This window comes from Heptranchias perlo, chromosome 17 (assembly GCF_035084215.1).
Source record: "Heptranchias perlo isolate sHepPer1 chromosome 17, sHepPer1.hap1, whole genome shotgun sequence".
NCBI classification, from domain to species: Eukaryota; Metazoa; Chordata; class Chondrichthyes; order Hexanchiformes; family Hexanchidae; genus Heptranchias; species Heptranchias perlo.
This window is the reverse complement of record NC_090341.1, coordinates 48,131,186-48,156,776: the sequence shown is the minus strand read 5'-3', so window position 1 is coordinate 48,156,776 and position 25,591 is coordinate 48,131,186. Positions and strand designations below refer to the sequence as shown.

Here is a 25,591-nt window from a genome sequence, read left to right as displayed (position 1 = left end):
GAACAATTCTTTGTCTAGTTATCAGTGTTCAGAGCACAACAAACTCCAAATTCAATTAAAGAACAAGGCAAAATATCAACTGACAACTTCAATTCTATATATAGAAACGTATCCTAATTTAATCGAGGTAATGCATTTTCCATAATTCTTCAATTCATGCTCATTTTATTCACCAAAACATACAGGATAGAAGCACTTTATCCCTCTCCTCCCTTCTGTCTGCCCTTAACCGGAAATGTTCTGGAGAATGTGTTGCAGTTGGTGGGCCAGTTATTAAAAATAAAACAATAATCAATAAATGGCCCACAACAGGCAATTACATTTTGACAGTTATCAAAGTGGCAACCAAAAAAGTAAAAAAAAATTGGGAAATGAGAAATTTACAATCTATTCTATCATTTAAAATAATTTTAGATTACTGAAGTATCAAAGAGCTAGAAATCTCAAACCCCCCCCAAACCAGGGCTCATTGTCAGTTTCAGACCGTCCTTTGTACACATACGTTAATGGTGCAACGTGGAGAATATCGAGGTTTCTGATTCTCCATTATTGTGGTCTTTAAAGGGTTAAACCCCATCACTGCCTCCAAAAAGAATCGCAAACCTACAGCTGTTTTTAGAACAAAATTCTTGCACTTTTTTTTTAAACACTTATTCTATTTGTAGCTAATACTATGTTAAAATGAAAAGCATCACTTTTCCAGTATTGAACTGACCTACATAAGCAAAGACCACAATATTTCCTTACATTCACCAATTACAGCAGAAAGACACTACTGGTTGCCATGGCAGCCAGATGTAAGCAGGCCAAAGGCTTGCTAAATAATGTCAGAAGACAGTTAAATAATGGAACGAATCCAAATGACCAATTGTTTTAAATTTAATTTAAACAGTTGAGCATAGAAACAGCACCTAGCAACGATGTCTCCTTTTCACAGCTGACACTTGGTTTCCTGTCAGTTTTTCCTACTCAGGCCCTTATCACATTAAGGCCAGAAATAGACTTCCCCCATCTAAAGCTGGACTGCTGTGGTACGTTTCAGACAAACGCAAACTTCACTGTTGCTTTTTTTTTGGTCAAAGCCCAAAGCCAACAGCAACACTCTTCACTGCACGCTAACAGCACCATGGTGATTGCTGGAAAATGAGAGCATCATTAATAATGCTTACCTCGCTGTTAGAATTCCTCATTGTGCTAATTTGACATCAAATTCCCCAGAAAATTGGCACTGATTAATTTTTCCAAGCATTTGCTAAATTCGTAGATTGAAAAAAGAAATAATCCGCTTATGACTTAAACATTCATTTGTTTAAGTCTGGCCTACTTTCTATTTTTTCATTGACCTCGTAACAGAACAGTTAAATTCTTCAGATATATTATAGATAGGAACTGGTTTGGTATTGGTATCAGTTTTAGTGAACAGGCTGAAAGAAGAAAGAACTTGCATTTATATAGCGCCTTTCATGACCTCGGGACAGCCTAAAGTGTTTGCAGTCAATGAACAACAACAACTTGCATTTATATAGCACCTTTAACATAATAAAGTGTCCCAAGGCACTTCATAGGAGCGTTATCAAACAAAATTTGACATCAAGCCACATAAGGAGATATAAGGACAGGTGACCAAAAGCTTGGTCAAAGAGGTAGGTTTTAAGGAGCGTCTTAAAGGAGGAGAGAGAGGCGGAGAGGTTTAGGGAGGGAATTCCAGAGCTTAGGGCCACCATTGGCGGAGGGATGCACAAGAGGCAAGAATTGAAGGAGCGCAGAGATCTCGGAGTGCTGCAGAGCTGGAGGAGGTTACTGAGATAGGGGAGGGGGGCGAGGCCGTGGAGGGATTTGAAAACAAGGATAAGAATTTTAAAATCGAGGTGTTCCCGGAGCGGGACCCAATGTAGGTCAGAGAGCATAAGGGTGATGGGAGAACGGGACTTGGTGTGAGTTAGGTAACGGGCAGCAGAGTTTTGGATGAGCTCAAGTTTATGGCAGGTGGAAGAAGGGAGGCCAGCCAGGAGAGCATAGAAATAGTCCAGTCTGGGGATAACAAAGGCATGGATGAGGGTTTCAGCAGCAGATTAGCTGAGGCAGGGGCGGAGATGGGCGATGTTACCGAGGTGGAAGTAGGTGGTCTTGGTGATGGAGCGGATTTTAAAAAAAATTTGTTCACGGGATGTGGGCGTCACTGGCGAGGCCAGCATTTATTGCCCATCCCTAATTGCCCTTGAGAAGGTGGTGGTGAGCCGCCTTCTTGAACTGCTGCAGTCCGTGTGGTGAAGGTTCTCCCACAGTGCTGATGGAAGGAGTTCCAGGATTTTGACCCAGCGACGATGAAGGAACGGCGATATATTTCCAAATCGGGATGGTGAGTGACTTGGAGGGGAACGTGCAGGTGGTGTTGTTCCCATGTGCCTGCTGCCCTTGTCCTTCTAGGTGGTAGAGGTCGCAGGTTTGGGAGGTGCTTTCGAAGAAGCCTTGGCGAGTTGCTGCAGTGCATCCTGTCGATGGTACACACTGCAGCCACGGTGCGTGGTGGTGAAGGGAGTGAATGTTTAGGGTTCTGGATGGGGTGCAAATCAAGTGGGCTGCTTTGTCCTGGATGGTGTCGAGCTTCTTGAGTGTTGTTGGAGCAGCATTCATCCAGGCAAGTGGAGAGTATTCCATCACACTCCTGATTTGTGTCTTGTAGATGGTGGAAAGGCTTTGCGGAGTCAGGAGGTGGGTTACTCGCCGCAGAATACCCAGCCTCTGACTTGCTCTTGTAGCCACAGTATTTATATGGCTGGTCCAGTTAAGTTTCTGTCAATGGTGACCCCCAGGATGTTGATGGTGGGGGATTCGGCAATGGTAATGTCGTCAAATGTCAAGGGGAGGTGATTAGACTCTCTCTTGTTGGAGATGGTCATTGCCTGGCACTTGTCTGGCGCGAATGTTACTTGCCACTCATCAGCCCACAGGTCTTGCTGCATGTGGGCTCGGACTGCTTCATTATTTGAGGGGTTGTGAATGGAACTGAACACTGTGCAATCATCAGCGAACATCCCCATTTCTGACCTTATGATGGAGGGAAGGTCATTGATGAAGCAGCTGAAGATGGTTGGGCCTAGGACACTGCCCTGAGCAATTCCTGCAGCAATGTCCTGGGGCTGTGATGATTGGCCTCCAACAACCACGACCATCTTCCTTTGTGCTAGGTATGACTCCAGCCACTGGGGAGTTTTCCCCCTGATTCCCATTGACTTCAATTTTACTAGGGCTCCTTGGTGCCACACTCGGTCAAATGCTGCCTTGATGTCAAGGGCAGTCACTCTCACCTCATCTCTGGAATTCAGCTGATTTGTCCATGTTTAGACCAAGGCTGTAATGAGGTCTGGAGCCGAGTGGTCCTGGCGGAACCCAAACTGAGCATCGGTGAGCAGGTTATTGGTGAGTAAGTGCCGCTTGATAGCACTGTCAACGACACCTTCCATCACTTTGCTGATGATTGAGAGTAGACTGATGGGGCGGTAATTGGCCAGATTGGATTTGTCCTGCTTTTTGTGGACAGGACATATCTGGGCAATTTTCCACATTGTCGGGTACATGCCAGTGTTGTAGCTGTACTGGAACAGCTTGGCTAGAGGCGCAGCTAGTTCTGGAGCACAAGTCTTCAGCACTATAGCTGGGATGTTGTCAGGGCCCATAGCCTTTGCTGTATCCAGTGCACTCAGCCGTTTCTTGATATTGAATCGAATTGGCTGAAGACTGGTTTCTGTGATGGTGGGGATATCAGGAGGAGGCCGAGATGGATCATCCACTCGGCACTTCTGGCTGAAGATGTTGGCAAACGCTTCAGCCTTGTCTTTTGCACTCACGTGCTGGACTCCGCCATCATTGAGGATGGGGATGTTTACAGAGCCTCCTCCTCCTCCCGTTAGTTATTTAATTGTCCACCACCATTCATGACTGGATGTGGCAGGACTGCAGAGATTTGATCTGATCCATTGGTTGTGGAATCGCTTAGCTGTGTCAATAGCATGTTGCTTCCGCTGTTTAGCATGCATGTAGTCCTGAGTTCTAGCTTCAGCAGGTTGGCACCTCATTTTTAGGTACGCCTGGTGCTGCTCCTGGGATGCTCTTCAACACTCCTCATTGAACCAGGGCTGATTCCCTGGCTTGTTGGTAATGGTAGAGTGAGGAATATGCCGGGCCATGAGGTTACAGATTGTGCCGGAATACAATTCTGCTGCTGCTGATGGCCCACAGCGCCTCATGGAAGCCCACTTTTGAGCTGCTAGATCCGTCCAGAATCTATCCCATTGAGCACGGTGGTAGTGCCACACAACATGTTGGATAGTGTCCTCAGTGTGAAGAGGGGACTTCGTCTCCACGAGGACTGTGCAGTGGTCACTCCTACCAATACTGTCATGGACAGATGCATTTGCGACAGGTAGATTGGTGAGGCCGAGGTCAAGTAGGTTTTTCCCTCGTGTTGGTTTGCTCACCACCTGCCACAGGCCCAGTCTGGCAGCTATGTCCTTCAGGACTCGGCCAGCAGTGGTGCTACCAAGCCACTCTTGGTGATGGGCATTGAAGTCCCCCACCTGGAGTACATTCTGTGCCCTTGCTACCTTCAGTGCTTCCTCCAAGTGGTGTTCAACATGGAGGAGGACTGATTCATCAGCTGAGGGAGGGCAGTAGGTGGTAATCAGCAGGAGGTTGCCTTGCCCATGTTTGACCTGATGCCATGAGATTTCATGGAGTCCAGAGTCAATGGTGAGGACTCCCAGGGCCACTCCCTCCTGACTGTTTCTCACTGTACCGCCACCTCTGGTCGGTCTGTCCTGCCGGTGGGACAGGACACACCCAGGGATGGTGATGGAAGAGTCTGGGACGTTGGCTGAAAGGTATGATTCTGTGAGTATGGTTATCTCAGGCTGTTGCTTGACTAGTCTGTGGGCCAGCTCTCACCAATTTTGGCACAAGTCCCCAGATGTTCGTGAGGAGGACTTTGCAGGGTCGACTGGGCTTGTTTTGCCTTTGTCGTGTCCGGTGCCTAGTGGTCTGATGCCGGGTGGTCCATCCGGTTTTATTCTTATTCTGACTTTTTTTTAGCGAGATTTTACAACTGAGTGGCTTGCTAGGCCATTTCAGAGGGCAATTAAGAATCAACCACATTGCTGTGGGTCTGGAGTCACATATAGGCCAGACCAGGTTAGGATAGCAGGTTTCCTTCCCTAAAGGGCATTAGTGAACCAGATGGGTTTTTATCACAATCCGGTAGTTTCATGGACACCATTACTGATAATAGTATTTTAATTCCAGATTTTACTTAATTAATTGAAATTTAATTAATCAAATTTAAATTCACCAGCTGGCGTGGCGGGATTTGAACTCATGACTCCGGATTATTAGTCCGGGCCTCTGGATTACTAGTCTAGTAACATAACCACTATGCTACCTCAGGGTCAAATAGGATGCCAAGGTTCCGAATAGTCTGGTTGAGCCTCAGACAGTGGCCAGGGAGAGAGATGGTGGCTAGGGAACGGAGTTTGTGGCGGGCACCAAAGATAATGGCTTCGGTCATCCAAATATTTGGCTGGAGGAAATTTTTGCTCATCCAGTCGGACATGCAATGTGACAAATGAGAGACAGTGAAGGGGTCGAGGGAGGTGGTTATGAGGTAAAACTGGTGTCATCAGCGTACATGTGGAATCTGACATCGTGTTTTGGATGATGGCCAGTATGTAGATGAGAAATAGGAGCGGGCCAAGCACAGATCCTTGGGGTACTCCAAAGGTAACAGTGCAGGAGCAGGAAGAGAAGCACTGAAGGTGATTCTCTGGCTACGACTGGATAGATAAGAATGGAACCAGGCAAACGCAGTCCCACCCTGCTGGACGACGGAGGAGAGGTGTTGGAGGAGGATGGTGTGGTCAACCGTGTCAAAGGCTGAAGTATTTTTGAAGTGTAGTCTCTGTTGTATTGTAGGAAGTGCGGCAGCCAATATTCACACAGCAAGCTCCCTCAAACAGCAATGAGATAATGACCAGATAATCTGTTTTAGTAATGTTGGTTGAGGAATAAATATTGGCCTGGACACCAGGGAGAACTCGCTGTTCTTCTTCGAATAGTCCAATGGGATCTTTTACGTTCACGAGGGCAGATGGGCCACGGTTTAACGTTTAAATTACGTGATCAAGTCTCTGAGGATTGGGAGAGTTTTAGAAACCAACAAAGGATGACCAAAAAATTGATAAAGAGGGAGAAAAATAGAATGAGAGTAAACTCGCAAGAAATATAAAAACAGATTGTAAGAGCTTCTACAAGTATGTAAAAAGGAAGAAAATAGCGAAAGTAAACATGGGTCCTTTAGAGGCTGAGACAGGTGAAATTATAATGGGGAATGAGGAAATGGCAGAGATGTTAAACAAATATTTTGTATCGGTCTTCACAGCAGAAGACACAAAAAACATACCATAAATAGTGGGGAACCAAGGGTCTAATAAGAGTGGGGAACTTAAAGTAATTAATATTAGTAAAGAAAAAGTACCGGAGAAATTAATGGGACTAAAAGCTGATAAATCCCCTGAACCTGATGGCCTTCATCCTAGGGTTCTAAAAGAGGTGGCTGCAGAGATAGTGGATGCATTGGGTGTGATCTTCCAAAATTCCCTAGATTCTAGAACGCTCCCAGAGGATTGGAAGGTAGCAAACGTGTCCCCGCTATTCAAGAAAGGAGGGACAGAGAAAACAGGGAACTACAGGCCAGTTAACCTGACATCAGTCGTTGGGAAAATTCTGGAATCCATTATTAAGGAAGTGGTAACAGGACACTTAGAAAATCATAATATGATTAGGCAGAGTCAACATGGTTTTATGAAAGGGAAATTGTGTTTAACAAATTTATTAGAATTTTTTGAGGATGTAACTAGCAGGATAGATAAAGGGGAACCAGTGGATGTAGTTTTTTTGGATTTTCAAAAGGCATATGATAAGGTGTCACAAAAGCGGTTGTTACACAAGTTAAGGGCTCATGGGATTGGGGGTGACATATTAGCATTCTAGAGGATTGGTTAACGGACAGAAAACAGAGAGTAGCGATAAACGGGTCATTTTCAGGTTGGCAGGCTGTAACTAGTGGGGTGCTGCAAGGATCAATGCTTGGGCTTCAGCTATTTACAATCTTTATTAATGACTAAGATGAAGGAACTGAGTGTAATGTATCCAAGTCTGCTGATGATACAAAGCTAGGTGGGAAAGTAAGCTGTGAAGAAGACACAGAGATCTGCAAAGCGATATAGACAGGTGAGTGGACAAGAAGGTGGCAGATGGGAGTATAATGTGGGGAAATGTGAGGTTATTCACTTTGGTAGGAAGAATGGAAAAACAGAATATTTTTTAAATGGTGAGAAACTTTTAAATGTTGGTGTTCAGGGAGATTTGTGTGTCCTTGGACACAAAACACAGAAAGTTAACATGCAGGTACTGCAAGCAATTAGGAAAGCAAACGGTATGTTGGCCTTTATTGCAAGGGGGTTGGAGTACAAGAGTAAGGAAATCTTGCCGCAATTGTGTAGGGCTTTGGTGAGACCACACCTGGAGTTTTGGTCTCACCAAAGCCCTACACAATTGTACAGTTTTGGTCTCCTTACCTAAGGAAGGGTATACTTGCCTTAGAGGGGGTGCAACAAAGTTCACTAGATTGATTCCTGGAATGAGAGGATTGTCCTATGAGGAGAGATTGAGTAGAATGGGCCTATACTCTCTGGAGTTTAGAAGAATGAGAGGTGATCGCATTGAAACATATCAAATTCTGAGAGGGCTTGACAGGGTAGATGCTGAAAGGCTGTTTCCCCTGGCTGAAGAATCTAGAACTAGGGTACGTAGTCTCAAGATAAGGGGTCGGCCATTTAAGACTGAGATGAGGAGGAATTTCTTCACTTAGAGGGTTGTGAATCTTTGGAATTCTCTACCCCAGAGGGCTGTGGATGCTGAGTCGTTGACTATATTCAAGGCTGAGATAGATAGATTTTTGGACTCTAGGGGAAACAAGGGACTTGGGGATCAGGCAGGAAAGTGGAGTTGAGGTCGAAGATCAGCCATGATCTGACTGAATGGCACAGCAGGCTCGAGGGGCCATGTAGCCTACTCCTGCTCCTATTTCTGATGTTCTTATAGATCAACTCCATCTCCTTACTTACTAATCATATCCCTCATTCCCTTGTCTTGTGCAGTAAGGGTGGGAGGCATAGGTCTCTTCGCGTCACCCAGAAAACCCACTGAGACCTAGAAAACAACCTCCTATCTGAATCTCAGCTGAGACAAGGATTTAAACATCTGGAGTAAACAGAAAGTTAAAATAAAAAGGAGGAACTAAGGCATGAAGTCTTATTCTTCCGAATGGAGAGCTTGATAAAAGACCCAAATAGATACTGCAAATTTTAGGGCAGATGTACAGCAGATGCTGCATTTACTGCAACATGCACTTTGCATTACATAAAACACAGTTTAACTAGTTTCAGGTCACCAATCTCAGTGCAAATTGAACATTAACGAACACCATTCAAATATAACTGGAACTAGTGAGAGTTCAGTTGAGACCAGTGTACTACTCCAAATCATGGCTCAGAAACAAAAACTGTGCAGCAGCAAGTAAATCCACTATCTGTCCTTTTTTTAATTGAAGAATTTGTATTCGCTGGCTGGAAATTATACATGGGAATTTGAGAGCACATTGTGCACAGACACGTGTTAATGTCCTGATGTATGTATCAGCATGCTGATGCTTGGGTAACTGCGCAGCTTTTGACATGCCTCCAATTGAAGGGATGTGAGCAGAGAATATAACTCCATTCTGCCAGCCTTGGCTCAGGGGTAGCACTCTTGCCTCTGATTTCAAGTCCCACTCAACCTCTCAACATCTACCCTGTCAAGCCCCCTCATAATCTTACATGTTTCAATTAGATCACCTCTCATTCTTCTAAACCCCAGAAAGTATAGGCCCATTCTACTCAACCTCGCCTCCTAGGACAACCCTCTCCTCCCAGGAATTAATCTAGTGAACCGTCGCTGCACCGCCTCTAAGGCAAGTATATCCTTCCTTAGATAAAGAGACCAAAACTGTACACTGTGCTCCAGGTGAGGTCTCACCAAAGCCATGTACAATTGTAGTAAGATTTCCTTACTTTTGTACTTCAACCTCCTTGCAATAAAGGCCAACATGCCATTTGCTTTCCTAATTGCTTGCTGTACTTTCCTGCTAACTTTTTGTATTTCTTGTACGAGGACACCCAAAATCTCTGAACACCAACATTTAATAGTTTCTCACCATTTAAAAAATATTCTGTTTTTCTATTCTTCCTACCAAAGTGAATAACTCCACATTTCCTCACATTATACTCCATCTGCCACCTTCTTACCTACTCACCTAACCTGTCTATATCCCTTTGCAGACTCTTTGTGTCCTCCTCACAGCTTACTTTCCCACCTAGCTTTGTGTCGTCAGCAAACTTGGATACATTACATTCGGTCCCTTCATCTAAGTCATTAACTTAGATTGTAAATAGCTGAGGCCCAAGCACTGATCCTTGTGGCACCCCACTAGTTACAGCCTGCCAACCTGAAAATGACCCGTTTATCCCTACTCTCTGTTTTCTGTCCGTTAACTAATCCTCTATCCATGCTAATATGTTACCCCAAACCCCATGAGACGTTATCTTGTGTAACGACCTCTTATGTGGCACCTTATTGAATGCCTTTTGCAAATCTAAATATATTACATCCACAGGTTCCTCTTTATCTACACTGCTTGTTACATCCTCAAAAAACTTAAACACGATTCCCTTTTCATAAAACCATGTTGACTCTGCCTAATTATATTACGATTTTCTAAGTGCCCTCTTACCATTTCCTTAATAATGGATTCCAGAATTTTCCCAACGACTGATGTCAGGCTAACTGGCCTGTAGTTCCCTGTTTTCTCTCTCCCTCCTTTCTTGAATAGCGGGGTCACATTTGCTACCTTCCAATCCGCAAGGACTGTTCTAGAATCTAGGGAATTTTGGAAGATCATAACCAATGCATCCACTATCTCTGCAGCCACCTCTTTTAGAACCCTAGGATGTAGACCATCAGGTCCAGGGGATTTATCAGCTTTTAGTCCCATTAGTTTCTCAAGTACTTTTTCTCTACCGTTATTAATTACTTCCTCGCTCTCATTAGACCCTTGGTTCCCCACTATTTCTGGTATTTTTTTGTGTCTTCTACTGTGAAGACAGATAAAAAATATTTGTTTAACGCATCTGCCATTTCCTGATTCCCCGTTATAATTTCTCCTATCTCAGCCTCTAAGGGACCAATGTTTACTTTTGCTACTCTTTTTTACATAGTTGTAGAAGCTCTTATAATCCATTTTTATATTTCTTGCTAGTTTACTTTCATATTCTATTTTCTCTCTTTTTATCAATTTTTGGGCGCCCTTTGCTGGTTTCTAAAACTCTCCCAATCCTCAGGCTTACTATTCTTATTGGCATCATTATAATCTAATACCATCCTTAACTTCTTTAGTTAGCCATGGGTGGATCACTTTTCAGTGGAGTTTTTATTTCTCAATGGAATGTATATTCTGCAGCACCTCCCAAACCCGCAACCTCTACCACCTAGAAGGACAAGGGCAGCAGGCCAATGGGAACAACACCACCTAAACGTTCCCCTCCAAGTCACACACCATCCTGACTTGGAAATATATCGCCGTTCCTTCATCGTCACTGGGTCAAAATCCTGGAACTCCCTACCTAACAGCACTGTGGGAGAACCTTAACCACATGGACTGCATTGGTTCAAGAAGGCGGCTCGCTACCACCTTCTCAAGGGCAATTAGGGATGGGCAATAAATGCTGGCCTTGCCTGCGACACCCACATCCCATAAATGAGTAATGAAAACAAACTACTTTTAACTGTTACAAAGTACAATCAGGATCTATAACAAATTTTTTGTTTATTTGTCACTTTTTATTGTAACAAGTGATTGCTGCTGACGGAAGTAAAAAGAATTCCTGGGACCAACAGTTTGAGGGAACTGAATTAAAATAGACAGTTTAAGTTGAAGTTAATGATATAGCTGCACAAATGGTATTTATCTAGGATAATATTGGGTATCAGAAGAATTTGGAGCTTTCTCATAAAGTTCAGTGATGGTCTCTTGATACCAATTTGAAAACAAATACATATTTAATAGATATTAGAAGCCCTCTACAGAGCTTCAAGTTTCTCATTGGATCCACGTCAAACATGGTGTGTAAGTACTTTATGCACTTGTTGAATATATATAATATATATAATGTTCAACAGGTGCATAATGTCCTTTTCTATATATATATATATATACACACACACATACATATATTATTAGGACTCTGTTATTTGGTAGGGGACTGTCTGAGTGGTGTACTCTGTGCCTCCACTCTATTTGAGGTTTCTATGGTGTAATTTGACCTCAAGATTTCACTCTCCCGGCTGCTACACGCTGATGCTGTTGACCATACTTTTTGCATCTCACACAGTTAAAAATACCGCTGAATGTGTGGTGCTCGAATGTGATATCACTGCCTGATTGGTATGTGAGCTCAAGGCTTTTCTGCACAAACGTCACAGCATTAATCAAGTCAAGAACAGGAGCAAACCCTAGTGAGGACAGACCTTACAGGAACACAGCCCCGAACATTCATTAATGAAGACCGTTTGAATCATGGATCCTCATCTGGGTAACTCTTAGCAAAATGGAGCAACTGAAAGTTTCAAAACCAGAAAGTAACAACAATAACTTGCATTTATATAGCGCCTTTAATGTAGTAAAAACATCCCAAGGCGTTCAGACAATATTTGATACTGAGCCATATACTGAGATATTAGGACAGGTGACCAAAAGCTTAGTCAAAGAGTTAGATTTTAAGGAGCGTCTTAAAGTAGGAGAGAGGTAGAGAGGTGCAGAGGTTTAGGGACAAGGCAATTATAGTGGAGGGGGAATTACTTAAAACTTCACTTGAAACTATAAGGCAGGGTATTCTTTAAAACTAGATTATGTACACCTGGGTGACTTTAATCTGAGTTTATTTTTACACTACGTCTAGTTCAGGATAGTAAGAGTTTAAATAAACTGGAAAACCAGCTGATCCTAATGGGGTGAGGCCAGTGCCTTCTCCTGCATCCCCCTAGCACTAAGCCCTGTGCTCACCGACTGGTCACACTTCATTCACCTAAATCGCAGTCACCCGTCAAGAAACTTAGTTTTCAAAATGGAACTGCAGCAGTTTTCCTGATTGCTGAGAGCAGACTTCTCAACTCTCTCCATTTTATGTCCTGATTCTGCAAGTCAATTTCAATCCTGTCCCCACTTTGGGCCAATATTCACTCATTTTTAAATCTGCCAGAGTTATTATTAAGAAAGATTAACAACCCTTGGTAGCATTGATAACAACATATTTCCAAACAACAAGTATTTATATCAAAAGCAAAATACTGCGGATGCTGGAAATCTGAAATAAGAACAGAAAATGCTGGAAAAGCTCAGCTAGTCAGGCTGCATTTGTGGAGAAAGAAACAGAGTTAACGTTTCAGGTCAAAGACCTTTCGTCAGAACAGTATTTATATAACAGCCAGGGACTACTGAAACCATATTTTAGGAAATACAAAGGTTGTGGGGGGGGGGGGGGGGGAGAGTTAAAGGAAATATGGTATGTGCTTAATTTGTTCCTTCCCCACAAATCAAATCAGAGGAATTAACACATAATAGAAAGAAAGAACTTGTGTTTCTATCATGCCTTTCAGGACCTCAGAATGTCCCAAAATGCTTTACAGCCAATGAAGTGGTTTTGAAGTGTAGTCACTGTTGTAATGTAGGAAACGCGGCAACCAATTTGCACACAGCAAGGTCCCACAAACAGCAATGAGACAAATGACCAGATAATCTGTTTTAGTGATGTTAGTTGAGGAATAAATATTGGCCAGGACACCATGAGAACTCCCCTGCTCTTCTTCGATACCAGTAAGATTTCCTTCACATAAAGAGTGATTAACACCTGGAATGGTCTCTTGGGTAGAGTAATGGAGTCAGAAAAACCTGGAATCAATTATATGCTGCAAAATGGAGGGACAGTGGGGTCATTCTGGATGGATGAACTAAGATGGCCAAATGGCTTTCCTCACCTGTGGTTATCTTGTGACCTTGTCTTGCTTTTATTTTTTTCTGACTTATGCAAATAAGATTGATGTGTTTTTTTGATTTCAGTTACAATCCAAATTGTATTGCTGGATCAAAATATTAAAATTATTGATATTTTAACTTAAAGAGATGGATTTAATTGAACCTTAAAAGGTAGCCTGCCCTGGTTCGGCATAGACATGGGAAGCACACACTACTATAACTCCATTACTTAACACTAAAACATTAATACTACGGCTGTGTACTTCATGTAATGAGCATAACATTTTATTGCGTGGGGTAGTGGAGACACACAAGAAAGAAAACTATTATTTGTTGAATGTATGGTTGATTGTGTGGCTGACTACTGCATTCATCAAGATGTGAAATGTGCATTAACTACAATGAGACTAGCTGATGTTAATCATTCTCTTTTTGGCTGTACCCTATTTATTCACTCTCCTAATTGTTCTCATATGTCCACCGAGTGCCTGATTTGTTTTTATTTGTTTTGAAGATTTTGCTGGTCTCCTCATGCTGTGCCTCACTCCTGGTTGAGGGGTCAGGCTGGTGACCTATGCCCCATGCTCCTTCCTCAGCTGCTCTGTTTCCAGGTGCGCCTAGTCTCCAAATGGCTGTGCATCAACTCAAATGCCTGGTGCAAGGCTGGGCAGGCGACTACTCCCTGACTTCTGTCAATGCTGCTCATTAGACAGGGACAAGAAGGTGGTCTGGAGTAACGTGGATTTGATATTTTATTTACTTCCCCCTCCATCCCTGTGAGGAACTGCCTGGCCTCTCCCCTTGACCATATAGTTGATATTGCAGTCCTGCCATGGGCTGAATCATGAATGCACCTCCAGATCTACACAACATGAAATTGGACCAATAGGACGTTAAAAGCCTATCCCAATACGAGACACATATCATGGTTTATTTTTCCCACATTTCATTTTATTTAAAGTATCCATTTTGTGAAGAGAGCAGTTTATCTTGCACTGGGTTCAAGCCTGTTTAGAGCACAGATTTAGACTGCACAAAAGAATTTATTTCCTCTCAGTGTTTTGATCCCTCCCTTCTCCCAATCCAATGTAATTATCTTTATTATCTGTACAGGCATCAAAATAAGATTGGTGCATTCTCTGACTACAGTTACAATCCAAGTTGTATTGGTTGGTCTAAATATTCAACACTTTGATATCTTCACATACATTTTGTGTATTTAATTGGACCTCAAGGGGCATTCTCACGATCTGCCGATAGGCTTGGGAGCGCACACTGCTGGCTCTAAAACCTTAATACTACAGCTGTGTATTTCATTTAATGAGTATAACATTTTATTGCATGGGGTAATGGAGAGATGGTAGGAAAACAAAACACACAGCAATTGATAGTTGGACTGAAACATTTATTATTTATGCACCAGCACACAATGCATGGTAAAGCAATTTTTTTCGGTCCGAATCAAAACGGAACAGGAGTCTTGGCAGAACTGTTCAATTACAGCTCACAGAACAGTTAAACATTTGAGGACTAAAGGGTGTAAGTGAACAGGTCACTGTTCAATAACTGAAGAGTACATGAACAGGTCAGTGTCTGAGGATTGAAGAATCATTGAACTGGTGAGTGAGGATTAAAGAGTAAGTGAACTGGTCAGTGTCTGAGGAGTGAAGAGTAAGTGAACTGGCCAGTGTCTGAGGATTGAAGAGTAAGTAAACTAGTCAGTGTGTGAGAAGTGAAGAGTAAGTAAACTGGTCATTGTCTGAGGAGTGAAGAGTAAGTGAACTGGTCAGTGCCTAAGGAGTGACAAGAAAGTGAACTGGTCAGTGTCTGGGGATTGAAGAGTCAGTGAACTGGTCAGTTTGTGAGGAGTGAATAGTAAGTGAACTGGTCTGTGTCTGAGGATTGAAGAGTAAGTGAACTGGTCAGTGCCTGAGGAGTGAAGAGTAAATGAACTGGCCAGTGCCTGAGGAGTGACGAGTAAGTGAACTGGTCAGTGTCTGAGGAGTGAAGAGTCAGTGAACTGGTCAGTGTCTGAGGAGTGAAGAGTAAGTGAACTGGTCAGTGTCTGGGGTTGAAGAGTCATTGAACTGGTCAGTGTCTAAGGAGTGACAAGAAAGTGAACTGGTCAGTGTCTGGGGATTGAAGAGTCAGTGAACTGGTCAGTGTGTGAGGAGTGAAGAGTCATTGAACTGGTCAGTGTCTGAGGAGTGAAGAGTAAGTGAACTAGTCAGTATCTGAGGAGTGAAGAGTCATTGAACTGATCAGTGTGTGAGGAGTGAAGAGTCATTGAACTGGTCAGTGTGTGAGGAGTGAAGAGTAAGTGAACTAGTCAGTATCTGAGGAGTGAAGAGTCGTTGAACTGGTCAGTGTCTGAGGAGTGATGAATCAGTGAACTGGTCAGTGTCTGGGGATTCAAGACTAACTGAACTGGTCAGTGTCTGTGGATTGAAGAGCAAGTGAACTGGTCAGTGTGTGAGGAGTGAAGAGTAAGTGAACTAGTCAGTATCTGAGGAGTGAAGAGTCGTTGAACTGGTCAGTGTCTGAGGAGTGATGAATCAGTGAACTGGTCAGTGTCTGGGGATTCAAGACTAACTGAACTGGTCAGTGTCTGTGGATTGAAGAGCAAGTGAACTGGTCAGTGTCTGAGGAGTGAAGAGTAAGTGAACTAGTCAGTATCTGAGGATTGAAGAGTCGTTGAACTGGTCAGTGTCTGAGGACTGATGAATCAGTAAACAGGTCAGTATGTGAGGAGTGAAGAGTAACTAAACTGGTCAGTGTCTGAGGAGTGAAGAGTCATTGAACTGGTCAGTGTCTGAGGAGTGAAGAGTAAATGAACTGGTCAGTGTCTGAGGAGTGAAGAGTCATTGAACTGGTCAGTGTCTGAGGAGTGAAGAGTCAGTGAACTGGTCAGTGTCTGAGGAGTGAAGAGTCATTGAACTGGTCAGTGTCTGAGGAGTGAAGAGTCATTGAACTGGTCAGTGCATGAGGAGTGAAGAGTCAGTGAACTGGTCAGTGTGTGAGGAGTGAAGAGTTATTGAACTGGTCAGTGCATGAGGAGTGAAGAGTCAGTGAACTGGTCAGTGTCTGGGGATTGAAGAGTCAGTGAACTGGTCAGTGTCTGGGGATTGAAGAGTAAGTGAAGAGGTCAGTGTCTGAGGAATGAAGAGTAAGTGAACAGGTCAGTGTCTGAGGAGTGAAGAGTAAGTGAAGAGGTCAGTGTCTGAGGAGTGAAGAGTAAGTGAAGAGGTCAGTGTCTGAGGAGTGAAGAGTAAGTGAACAGGTCAGTGTCTGAGGAGTGAAGAGTAAGCAGAGATGGGAGCACCAAATAGAGACCTTGCCTTTGCCCACATGAAGGAGAATGAAAGCTGCATGAGTTACCCTGCGCTACTCTCTCCCACCTCTGAATGGCCATGTTAAGAGTAGCAGTAGCAGAGGTCTAAGTGGCACGTCTTCTGCTCAGTCTCTCAGTCTAGCAATGTTGAGTAGTGCACTGGTATGGGTAATGAAGGAAGAAATATAACTCTAATGTACGGCAGTAAAGCTAATTGTTTATTAGATAGAAACTGCAACTAAACTAATTGTGGACTTTGTGGATGAACACAAATAAAAGTGTGAAAGATAGCACTTCTATCACAATGAGCCGGATCTTAATGAACTCTATTTTTAGAAGAACTCAACAGCTGCACAGTTAGGAGCTGCAGCAGAATCACAGGCACTGTAGTGAAATGGTTCATATCTGCTCGCTCAGAAATGAAAGGTGATAATTTACCAGTTCAATCGTCTGAAAAAAGCAACCCATAACCTCTTCTGCCCTTCCCCCCGCGCTAAGTTCTATTTTTACAGGTCCCTTCAAATGAAATGAAGACAGAGGTAGAGAGGACTGTGTTCTGGTAAATTCTGGGCACTTGGATGCCACTTATTATTACAGCCACTTTCATCAGTGGGTGGTGGGAACAGAAATGTCCTTCTCACCACTCTGTATTTTGAAGACTTGAGTGTAACCACACTGATTTCCCTTTGACATATGAATGAGTGTGTAGAGAGACCGAGTAGAGTGAGTGTGCAGAGAGTGAATGAGCGAGCAAGTAGAGTGAGTGTGTAGAGTGAGCGAGTAGAGTGAGTGTGCAGAGTGAGTGTGTAGAGTGAGTGAGTGAGCAAGAGAGTGAGTGAGTGAGTGAGTGAATGTGTAGAGCGAGCGAGTGGAGTTAGTGTGCAGAGTGAGTTTTTTTTATTCGTTCACGGGATGTGGGCATTGCTGGCGAGGCCGGCATTTATTTCCCATCCCTAATTGCCCTGGAGAAGGTGGTGGTGAGCCGCCTTCTTGAACCGCTGCAGTCCGTGTGGTGACGGTTCTCCCACAGTGCTGTTAGGAAGGGAGTTCCAGGATTTTGACCCAGCGATGATGAAGGAACGGCGATATATTTCCAAGTCGGGATGGTGTATGACTTGGAGGGGAACGTGCAGGTGGTGTTTTTCCCATGTGCCTGCTGCTCTTGTCCTTCTCGGTGGTAAAGGTCGCGGGTTTGGGAGGTGCTGTCGAAGAAGCCTTGGCGAGTTGCTGCAGTGCATTCTGTGGATGGTACACACTGCAGCCACAGTGCGCCAGTGGTGAAGGGAGTGAATGTTTAGGGTGGTGGATGGGGTGCCAATCAAGCAGACTGCTTTGTCCTGGATGGTGTTGAGCTTCTTCAGTGTTGTTGGAGCTGCACTCATCTAGGCAAGTGGAGAGTATTCCATCACACTCCTGACTTGTGCCTTGCAGATGGTGGAAAGGCTTTAGGGTGTCAGGAGGTGAGTCACTCGCCGCAGAATACCCAGCCTCTGACCTGCTCTCGTAGCCACAGTGTTTATATGGCTGGTCCAGTTAAGTTTCTGGTCAATGGTGACCCCCAGGATGTTGATGGTGGGGGATTCGGCGATGGTAATGCCGTTGAATGTCAAGGGGAGGTGGTTAGACTCTCTCTTGTTGGAGATGGTCATTGCCTGGCACTTGTCTGGCGCGAATGTTACTTGCCACTTATCAGCCCAAGCCTGGATGTTGTCCAGGTTTTGCTGCATGCGGGCTCGGACTGCTTCATTATTTGAGGGGTTGACAATGGAACTGAACACTGTGCAATCATCAGCGAACATCCCCATTTCTGACCTTATGATGGAGGGAAGGTCATTGATGAAGCAACTAAAGATTGTTGGGCCTAGGACACTGCCCTGAGGAACTCCTGCAGCAATGTCCTGGGGCTGAGATGATTGGCCTCCAACAACCACTACTATCTTCCTTTGTGCTAGGTATGACTCCAGCCACTGGAGAGTTTTCCCCTTGATTCCCATTGTCTTCAATTTTACTAGGGCTCCTAGGTGCCACACTCGGTCAAATGCTGCCTTGATGTCAAGGGCAGTCACTCTCACCTCACCTCTGGAATTCAGCTCGTTTGTCCATGCTTGGACCAAGGCTGTAATGAGGTCTGGAGCCGAGTGGTCCTGGCGGAACCCAAACTGAGCATCGATGAGCAGGTTATTGGTGAGTAAGTGCCGCTAGTTGGGCCGAAGGGCCTGTTTCCATGTTGTAAACTTCTAACTTCTATGATAGCACTGTCGACGACACCTTCCATCACTTTGCTGATGATTGAGAGTAGACTGATGGGGCGGTAATTGGCCGGATTGGATGTATCCTGCTTTTTGTGGACAGGACATACCTGGGCAATTTTCCACATTGTCGGGTGGATGCCAGTGTTGTAGCTGTACTGGAACAGTTGGCTAGAGGTGCAGCTAGTTCTGGAGCACAAGTCTTCAGCACTACAGCCAAGATGTTGTCGGGGCCCATAGCCTTTGCTGTATCCAGTGCATTCAGCCGTTTCTTGACATCACGTGGAGTGAATCGAATTGGCTGAAGACTGGCTTCTGTGATGGTGGGGATATCGGGAGGAGATAGGTCATCCACTTGGCACTTCTGGCTGAAGATGGTTGCAAATGCTTCAGCCTTGTCTTTTGCACTCATGTGCTGGACTCCGCCATCATTGAGGATGGGGATGTTTACAGACCCTCCTCCTCCCGTTAGTTGTCTAATTGTCCACCACCATTCACGACTGGATATGGCAGGACTGCAGAGCTTTGATCTGATCCGTTGGTTGTGCAATCGCTTAGCTCTGTCTATAGCATGTTGCTTCCGCTGTTTAGCATGCATGTAGTCCTGAGTTGTAGCTTCACCAGGTTGGCACTTCATTTTTAGGTACGCCTGGTGCTGTTCCTGGCATGCTCTTCTACACTCCTCATTGAACCAGGGCTGATTCCCTGGCTTGTTGGTAATGGTAGAGTGAGGAATATGCCGGGCCATGAGGTTACAGATTGTGTTGGAATACAATTCTGCTGCTGCTGATGGCCCACAGTGCCTCATGGATGCCCAGTTTTGAGCTGCTGGATCTGTTCTGACCCTATCCTATTTAGCACAGTGGTAGTGCCACACAACACGTTGGATGGTATCCTCAGTGCGAAGACGGGACTTCGTCTCCACGAGGATTGTGCGGTGGTCACTCCTACCAATACTGTCATGGACAGATGCATTTGCGACAGGTAGATTGGTGAGGATGAGGTCAAGTAAGTTTTTCCCTCGTGTTGGTTCGCTCACCACCTGCTGCAGGCCCGTCTGGCAGCTATGTCCTTCAGGACTCGGCCAGCTCGGTCAGTAGTGGTGCTACCGAGCCACTCTCGGTGATGGACATTGAAGTCCCCCACCCAGAGTACATTCTGTGCCCTTGCTACCCTCAGTGCTTCCTTCATGTGGTTTTCAACATGGAGGAGGACTGATTCATCAGCTGAGGGAGGACGGTGGGTGGTAATCAGCAGGAGGTTTCCTTGCCCATGTTTGACCTGATGCCATGAGATTTCATGGGGTCCAGAGTCAATGTTGAGGACTCCCAGGGCCACTCCCTCCTGACTGTATATCACCGTGCCGCCACCTCTGGTGGGTCTGTCCTGCCGGTGGGACAGGACATACCCAGGGATGGTGATGGAAGAGTCTGGGACGTTGGCTGAAAGTTATGATTCTATGAGTATGGCTATCTCAGGCTGTTGCTTGACTAGTCTGTGGGACAGCTCTCCCAATTTTGGCACAAGTCCCCAGATGTTAGTTGTAAACAATTTTGCAACACCAAGTTATAGTCCAACAATTTTATTTTAAAATCCACAACCTTTCGGAGGCTTCCTCCTCCCTCAGGTGAATGTGGAAATGAAATCCTCGAACCTATCGCATTTATAAATCACAAAACAATGCCTGGTGATTACAGATAGTCTTTTCAACTGCCCGTTGCCAAGGCCATCAAAGTGTTCAGACAGATAGGTGTTACCTACAGGGCCACCGAATATACAAACGGCCAGAACTAAAAAAACAGATGTTGTGGAGATGCCAATTAAAAAAAACAGAGCGAGAGAGGCAGAAACATAGAAACATCTGGAAGGAAAAGACAGCAATTGACCCGTTATATTAAAAACAGATAACATTTGTTCGCTGGTGGGGTAACGTGTAGCGTGACATGAACCCAAGATCCCGGTTGAGGCCGTCCTCATGGGTGCGGAACTTGGCTATCAATTTCTGCTCGATGATTTTACGTTGTCGAGTGTCTCGAAGGCCGCCTTGGAGTACGCTTACCCGAAGGTCGGTGGCTGAATGTCCTTGACTGCTGAAGTGTTCCCTGACTGGGAGGGAACCCTCCTGTCTGGCGATTGTTGCGCGGTGTCCGTTCATCCGTTGTCGCAGCGTTTGCATGGTCTTGCCAATGTACCATGCTCTGGGGCATCCTTTCCTGCAACGTATGAGGTAGACAACGTTGGCCGAGTCACAGGAGTATGAACCATGCACCTGGTGGGTGGTGTCCCCTCGTGCGATGGTGGTATCTGTGTCGATGATCTGGCATGTCTTGCAGAGGTTACCGTGGCAGGGTTGTGTGGTGTCGTGGACGCTGGACTCCTGAAAGCTGGGTAATTTGCTGCGAACGATGGTCTGTTTGAGGTTGGGTGGCTGTTTAAAGGAGAGCAGTGGAGGTGTGGGATGGCCATAGCGAGGTGTTCGTCGTCATTGATGACATGTTGAAGGCTGCGGAGAACATGGCGTAGTTTCTCCGCTCTGGGGAAGTACTGGACGACGAAGGGTACTCTGTTGGTTGCGTCCCGTGTTGGTCTTCTGAGGAGGTCTATACGATTTGTCTGTGTCTATATGCGCGATCTTCTTGGATATCCTTTCCACTGTGAGCCGGCAGTTTGTGGTGTCGATGGTAGCCATGATGTGGAGATGCCGGTGATGGACTGGGGTTGACAATTGTAAACAATTTTACAACAAGTTATAGTCCAACCATTTTATTTTAAAATCCACAAGCTTTCGGAGGCTTCCTCCTTCCTCAGGTGAATGTGGAAATGAAATCCTCGCGATGGACACCTACAGACGCTGAAAGACGCCCTCGTAAGAACAGGATATGACGCTCGACTCATCGATCGACAGTTCCGATGGGCCACAGCGAAAAATCGCATAGACCTCCTCAGAAGACTAACACGGGACGCAACCAACAGAGTACCCTTCGTCGTCCAGTACTTCCCCGGAGCGGAGAAACTACGCCATGTTCTCCGCAGCCTTCAACATGTCATCAATGAGGACAAACACCTCGCTATGGCCATCCCCACACCTCCACTACTCGCCTTTAAACAGCCACCCAACCTCAAACAGACCATCGTTCGCAGCAAATTACCCAGCTTTCAGGAGTCCAGCGTCCACGACACCACACAACCCTGCCACGGTAACCTCTGCAAGACATGCCAGATCATCGACACAGATACCACCATCACACGAGAGGACACCACCCACCAGGTGCATGTTCATACTCCTGTGACTCGGCCAACGTTGTCTACCTCATACGTTGCAGGAAAGGATGCCCCAGAGCATGGTACATTGGCAAGACCATGCAAACGCTGCGACAACGGATGAACGGACACCGCGCAACAATCGCCAGACAGGAGGGTTCCCTCCCAGTCAGGGAACACTTCAGCAGTCAAGGACATTCAGCCACCGACCTTCGGGTAAGCGTACTCCAAGGCGGCCTTCGAGACACACGACAACGCAAAATCGTCAAGCAGAAATTGATAGCCAAGTTCCGCACCCATGAGGACGGCCTCAACCGGGATCTTGGGTTCATGTCACGCTACACGTTACCCCACCAGCGAACAAATGTTATCTGTTTTTAATATAACGGGTCAATTGCTGTCTTTTCCTTCCGGATGTTTCTATATTTCTGCCTCTCTCGCTCTGTTTTTTTTAATTGGCATCTCCACATCATCTGTTTTTTTAGTTCTGGCCGTTTGTATATTCGGTGGCCCTGTAGGTAACACCTATCTGTCTGAACACTTTGGTTGCCTTGGCAACGGACAGTTGAAAAGACTATCTGTAATCACCAGGCATTGTTCTGTGATTTATAAATGCGATAGGTTCGAGGATTTCATTTCCACATTCACCTGAGGAAGGAGGAAGCCTCCGAAAGCTTGTGGATTTTAAAATAAAATTGTTGGACTATAACTTGGTGTTGTAAAATTGTTTACAATTGTCAACCCCAGTCCATCACCGGCATCTCCACATCCCAGATGTTAGTGAGGAGGACTTTGCAGGGTCGACTGGGCTTGGTTTGCCCTTGTCGTGTCCGGTGCCTAGTGGTCTGATGCCAGGTGGTCTGTCCGGTTTTATTCTTATTATGACTTTTTTTAAGCGAGATTTTACAACTGAGTGGCTTGCTAAGGGCAATTAAGAATCAACCACATTGCAGTGGGTCTGCTGTGTGAGTAGAGTGAGTGTGTAGAGTGAGTGAGTGAACAAGTGAGTAGAGTGAGCGAGCGAGTAGAGTGAGTGTGTAGAGTGAGTGAGTGAACAAGTGAGTAGAGTGAGCGAGCGAGTAGAGTGAGCGTGTAGAGTGAGTGAGTGAACAAGTGAGTAGAGTGAGCGAGCGAGTAGAGTGAGCGTGTAGAGTGAGTGAGTGAACAAGTGAGTAGAGTGAGCGAGCGAGTAGAGTGAGCGTGTAGAGTGAGTGAGTGAACAAGTGAGTAGAGTGAGTGTGCAGTGTGAATGTGTGTGTAGAGTGAGCGAGTAGAGTGTGTAGTGAGTCAGTGTGTAGATTGAGTGTGCGAGTGAGCGAGCGAGTGAGCGAGAGAGTAGAGTGAGTATGTAGAGTGAGAGACTGTGTGTGTAGAGAGAGTGTGTCGAGAGAGAGTGAACGAGCGAGTGCAGTGAGTGTGCAGAGTGAGCGTGCAGTGAATAAGCGAGTGAGTGGAGTGAGTGTGTAGAGTGAGTGAGCGAGTAGAGTTAGTGAGCGAGTGAGTAGGGTGAGTGTGCAGAGTGAGTGAGTGAGCGAGTGTGTAGAGTGGACGAGCGAGCGAGTAGAGTGAGTGTGCGAGCGTGTAGAGTGAGTGTGTAGAGTGAGTGAGCGAGTGGAGTGAGTGTGTAGAGTGAGCGAGTAGAGTGAGCGAGTAGAGTGAGTGAGTGAACAAGTGAGTAGAGTGAGTGTGCAGTGAGTGAGCGAGTAGAGTGTGTAGAATGAGTGAGTGAACAAGAAAGTAGAGTGAGCGAGTGAGCGAGTGAGTAGAGTGAGTGTGAAGAGTGAGTGTGTAGAGTGAGTGTGTAGAGTGAGTGTGTAGAGTGAGGGTGTAGAGTGAGGGTGTAGAGTGAGTGAGCGAGTAGAGTGAGTGTGTAGAGTGTGAAGTGAGTGAGTAGAGTGAGGGTGTAGAGTGAGTGTGTAGAGTGAGTGAGCGAGTAGAGTGAGTGTGTAGAGTGTGAAGAGTGAGTGAGTAGAGTGAGGGTGTAGAGTGAGTGTGTAGAGTGAGTGAGCGAGTAGAGTGAGTGTGTAGAGTGTGAAGAGTGAGTGAGTAGAGTGAGGGTGTAGAGTGAGTGTGTAGAGTGAGTGAGCGAGTAGAGTGAGTGTGTAGAGTGTGAAGAGTGAGTGAGTAGAGTGAGGGTGTAGAGTGAGTGTGTAGAGTGAGTGAGTGAGCGAGTAGAGTGTGTGTGCAGAGTGAGTGAGTGAACAGTGAGTAGAGTGAGTGTGCAGTGAGTGAGTGTGCAGTGAGTGAGCGAGTGAGTAGTGAGTGTGTAGAGTGAGTGAGTGTGTAGAGTGAGTGAGCGTGTAGAGTGAGTGAGCGTGTACAGTGAGTGCGTAGAGTGAGTGAGTGAACAAGTGAGTAGAGTGAGTATGCAGAGTGAATGAGCGTGTAGAGTGAGTGAGTAGAGTGAATGTGTAGTGAGTGAGTGAGCGAGCGAGTGAATGAGCGAGAAAGTAGAGTGAGTATGTAGAGTGAGTGAGTGTGTAGAGAGAGTAAGTGTGTTGAGAGAGCGAGTGTGTAGGGAGAGAGTGAACGAGTGAGTGTGCAGAGTGAGCGAGCGAGTAGAGTGATGTGTAGAATGAGCGAGTGAGTAGAATGAGTGGGCAGAGTGAGTGAGTAAAGTGAGTGAGCGAGCAAGCGAGCCCTTTATCAGATCTTGGGTACACTGGAAATTTTGACGTGGCCTCTAGCCCCATTTATTACCCCATCCCACCATCAGAATGTTTGTCTCGCAGATTACTGAGAGTTGAACATGTAACACGTGTCAGCTGCCAATATTTCTCACTGCTTAGGAGCGATGTCATGATTTACAGTACCAAAAACCAGCCTGCAGTTCATATTCTGTACTGTAACTGTCCAGTACATGTTTGAAATCTAGGATGAAAAGATAAGGCTGTGTTTCTTAGCTTTACCGGTACCTGAACTGACCTGGATTCTCTCATTCACAGTCCACTGCTTTACCTACTACCCTTTTTCTTTCCTATGTCAAACTAGAGTCAAACTGGACTCCTCCGGAGGGTCGCTGCCCTAAGCTTGACATGTATGCTCAAGCTGTCAGGAAATGCGTCAATGCCAGATTCATCAGCTGCACTCACAAGATAGTCCAGAATGTCACCCGAGCACAACGCAACGCCATCGACGCTCTCAAGACCAACCGCAACATCGTCATTAAACCAGTGGACAAAGGAGGAGCCATCGTCATACAGAACAGAACGGAGTATTGCAAAGAAGCATACCGACAACTGGACAACCAGGAACACTAGACGGTTACCCGCAGATCCGACCAAGGAACACACCCACCAGCTCAACAAACTGATCAAGACCTTCGATCCAGACCTTCAAAGCATCCTACGCGCTCTCATCCCACGTACTCCCCGCGTGGGAGACTTCTACTGCCTCCCTAAGATACACAAAGCCAACACACCCGGACGTCCTATCGTATCAGGCAACGGAACCCTGTGTGAGAACCTCTCTGGATACATCGAGGGCATCCTGAAACCCATCGTACAGGGAACCCCCAGCTTCTGTCGCGACACTACAGACTTCCTACAAAAACTCAGCACCCACGGACCAGTT

General features: G+C 45.5%; 1 protein-coding gene across 1 annotated transcript in view; it reads right to left on the bottom strand.

Annotated features, from left to right (window-relative positions):
* sumf1 (sulfatase modifying factor 1) overlaps positions 1–25,591 on the bottom strand; it is a 141,010-nt gene that overhangs the window by 2,892 nt on the left and 112,527 nt on the right. The gene's annotated exons all lie outside the window — the stretch shown is intronic.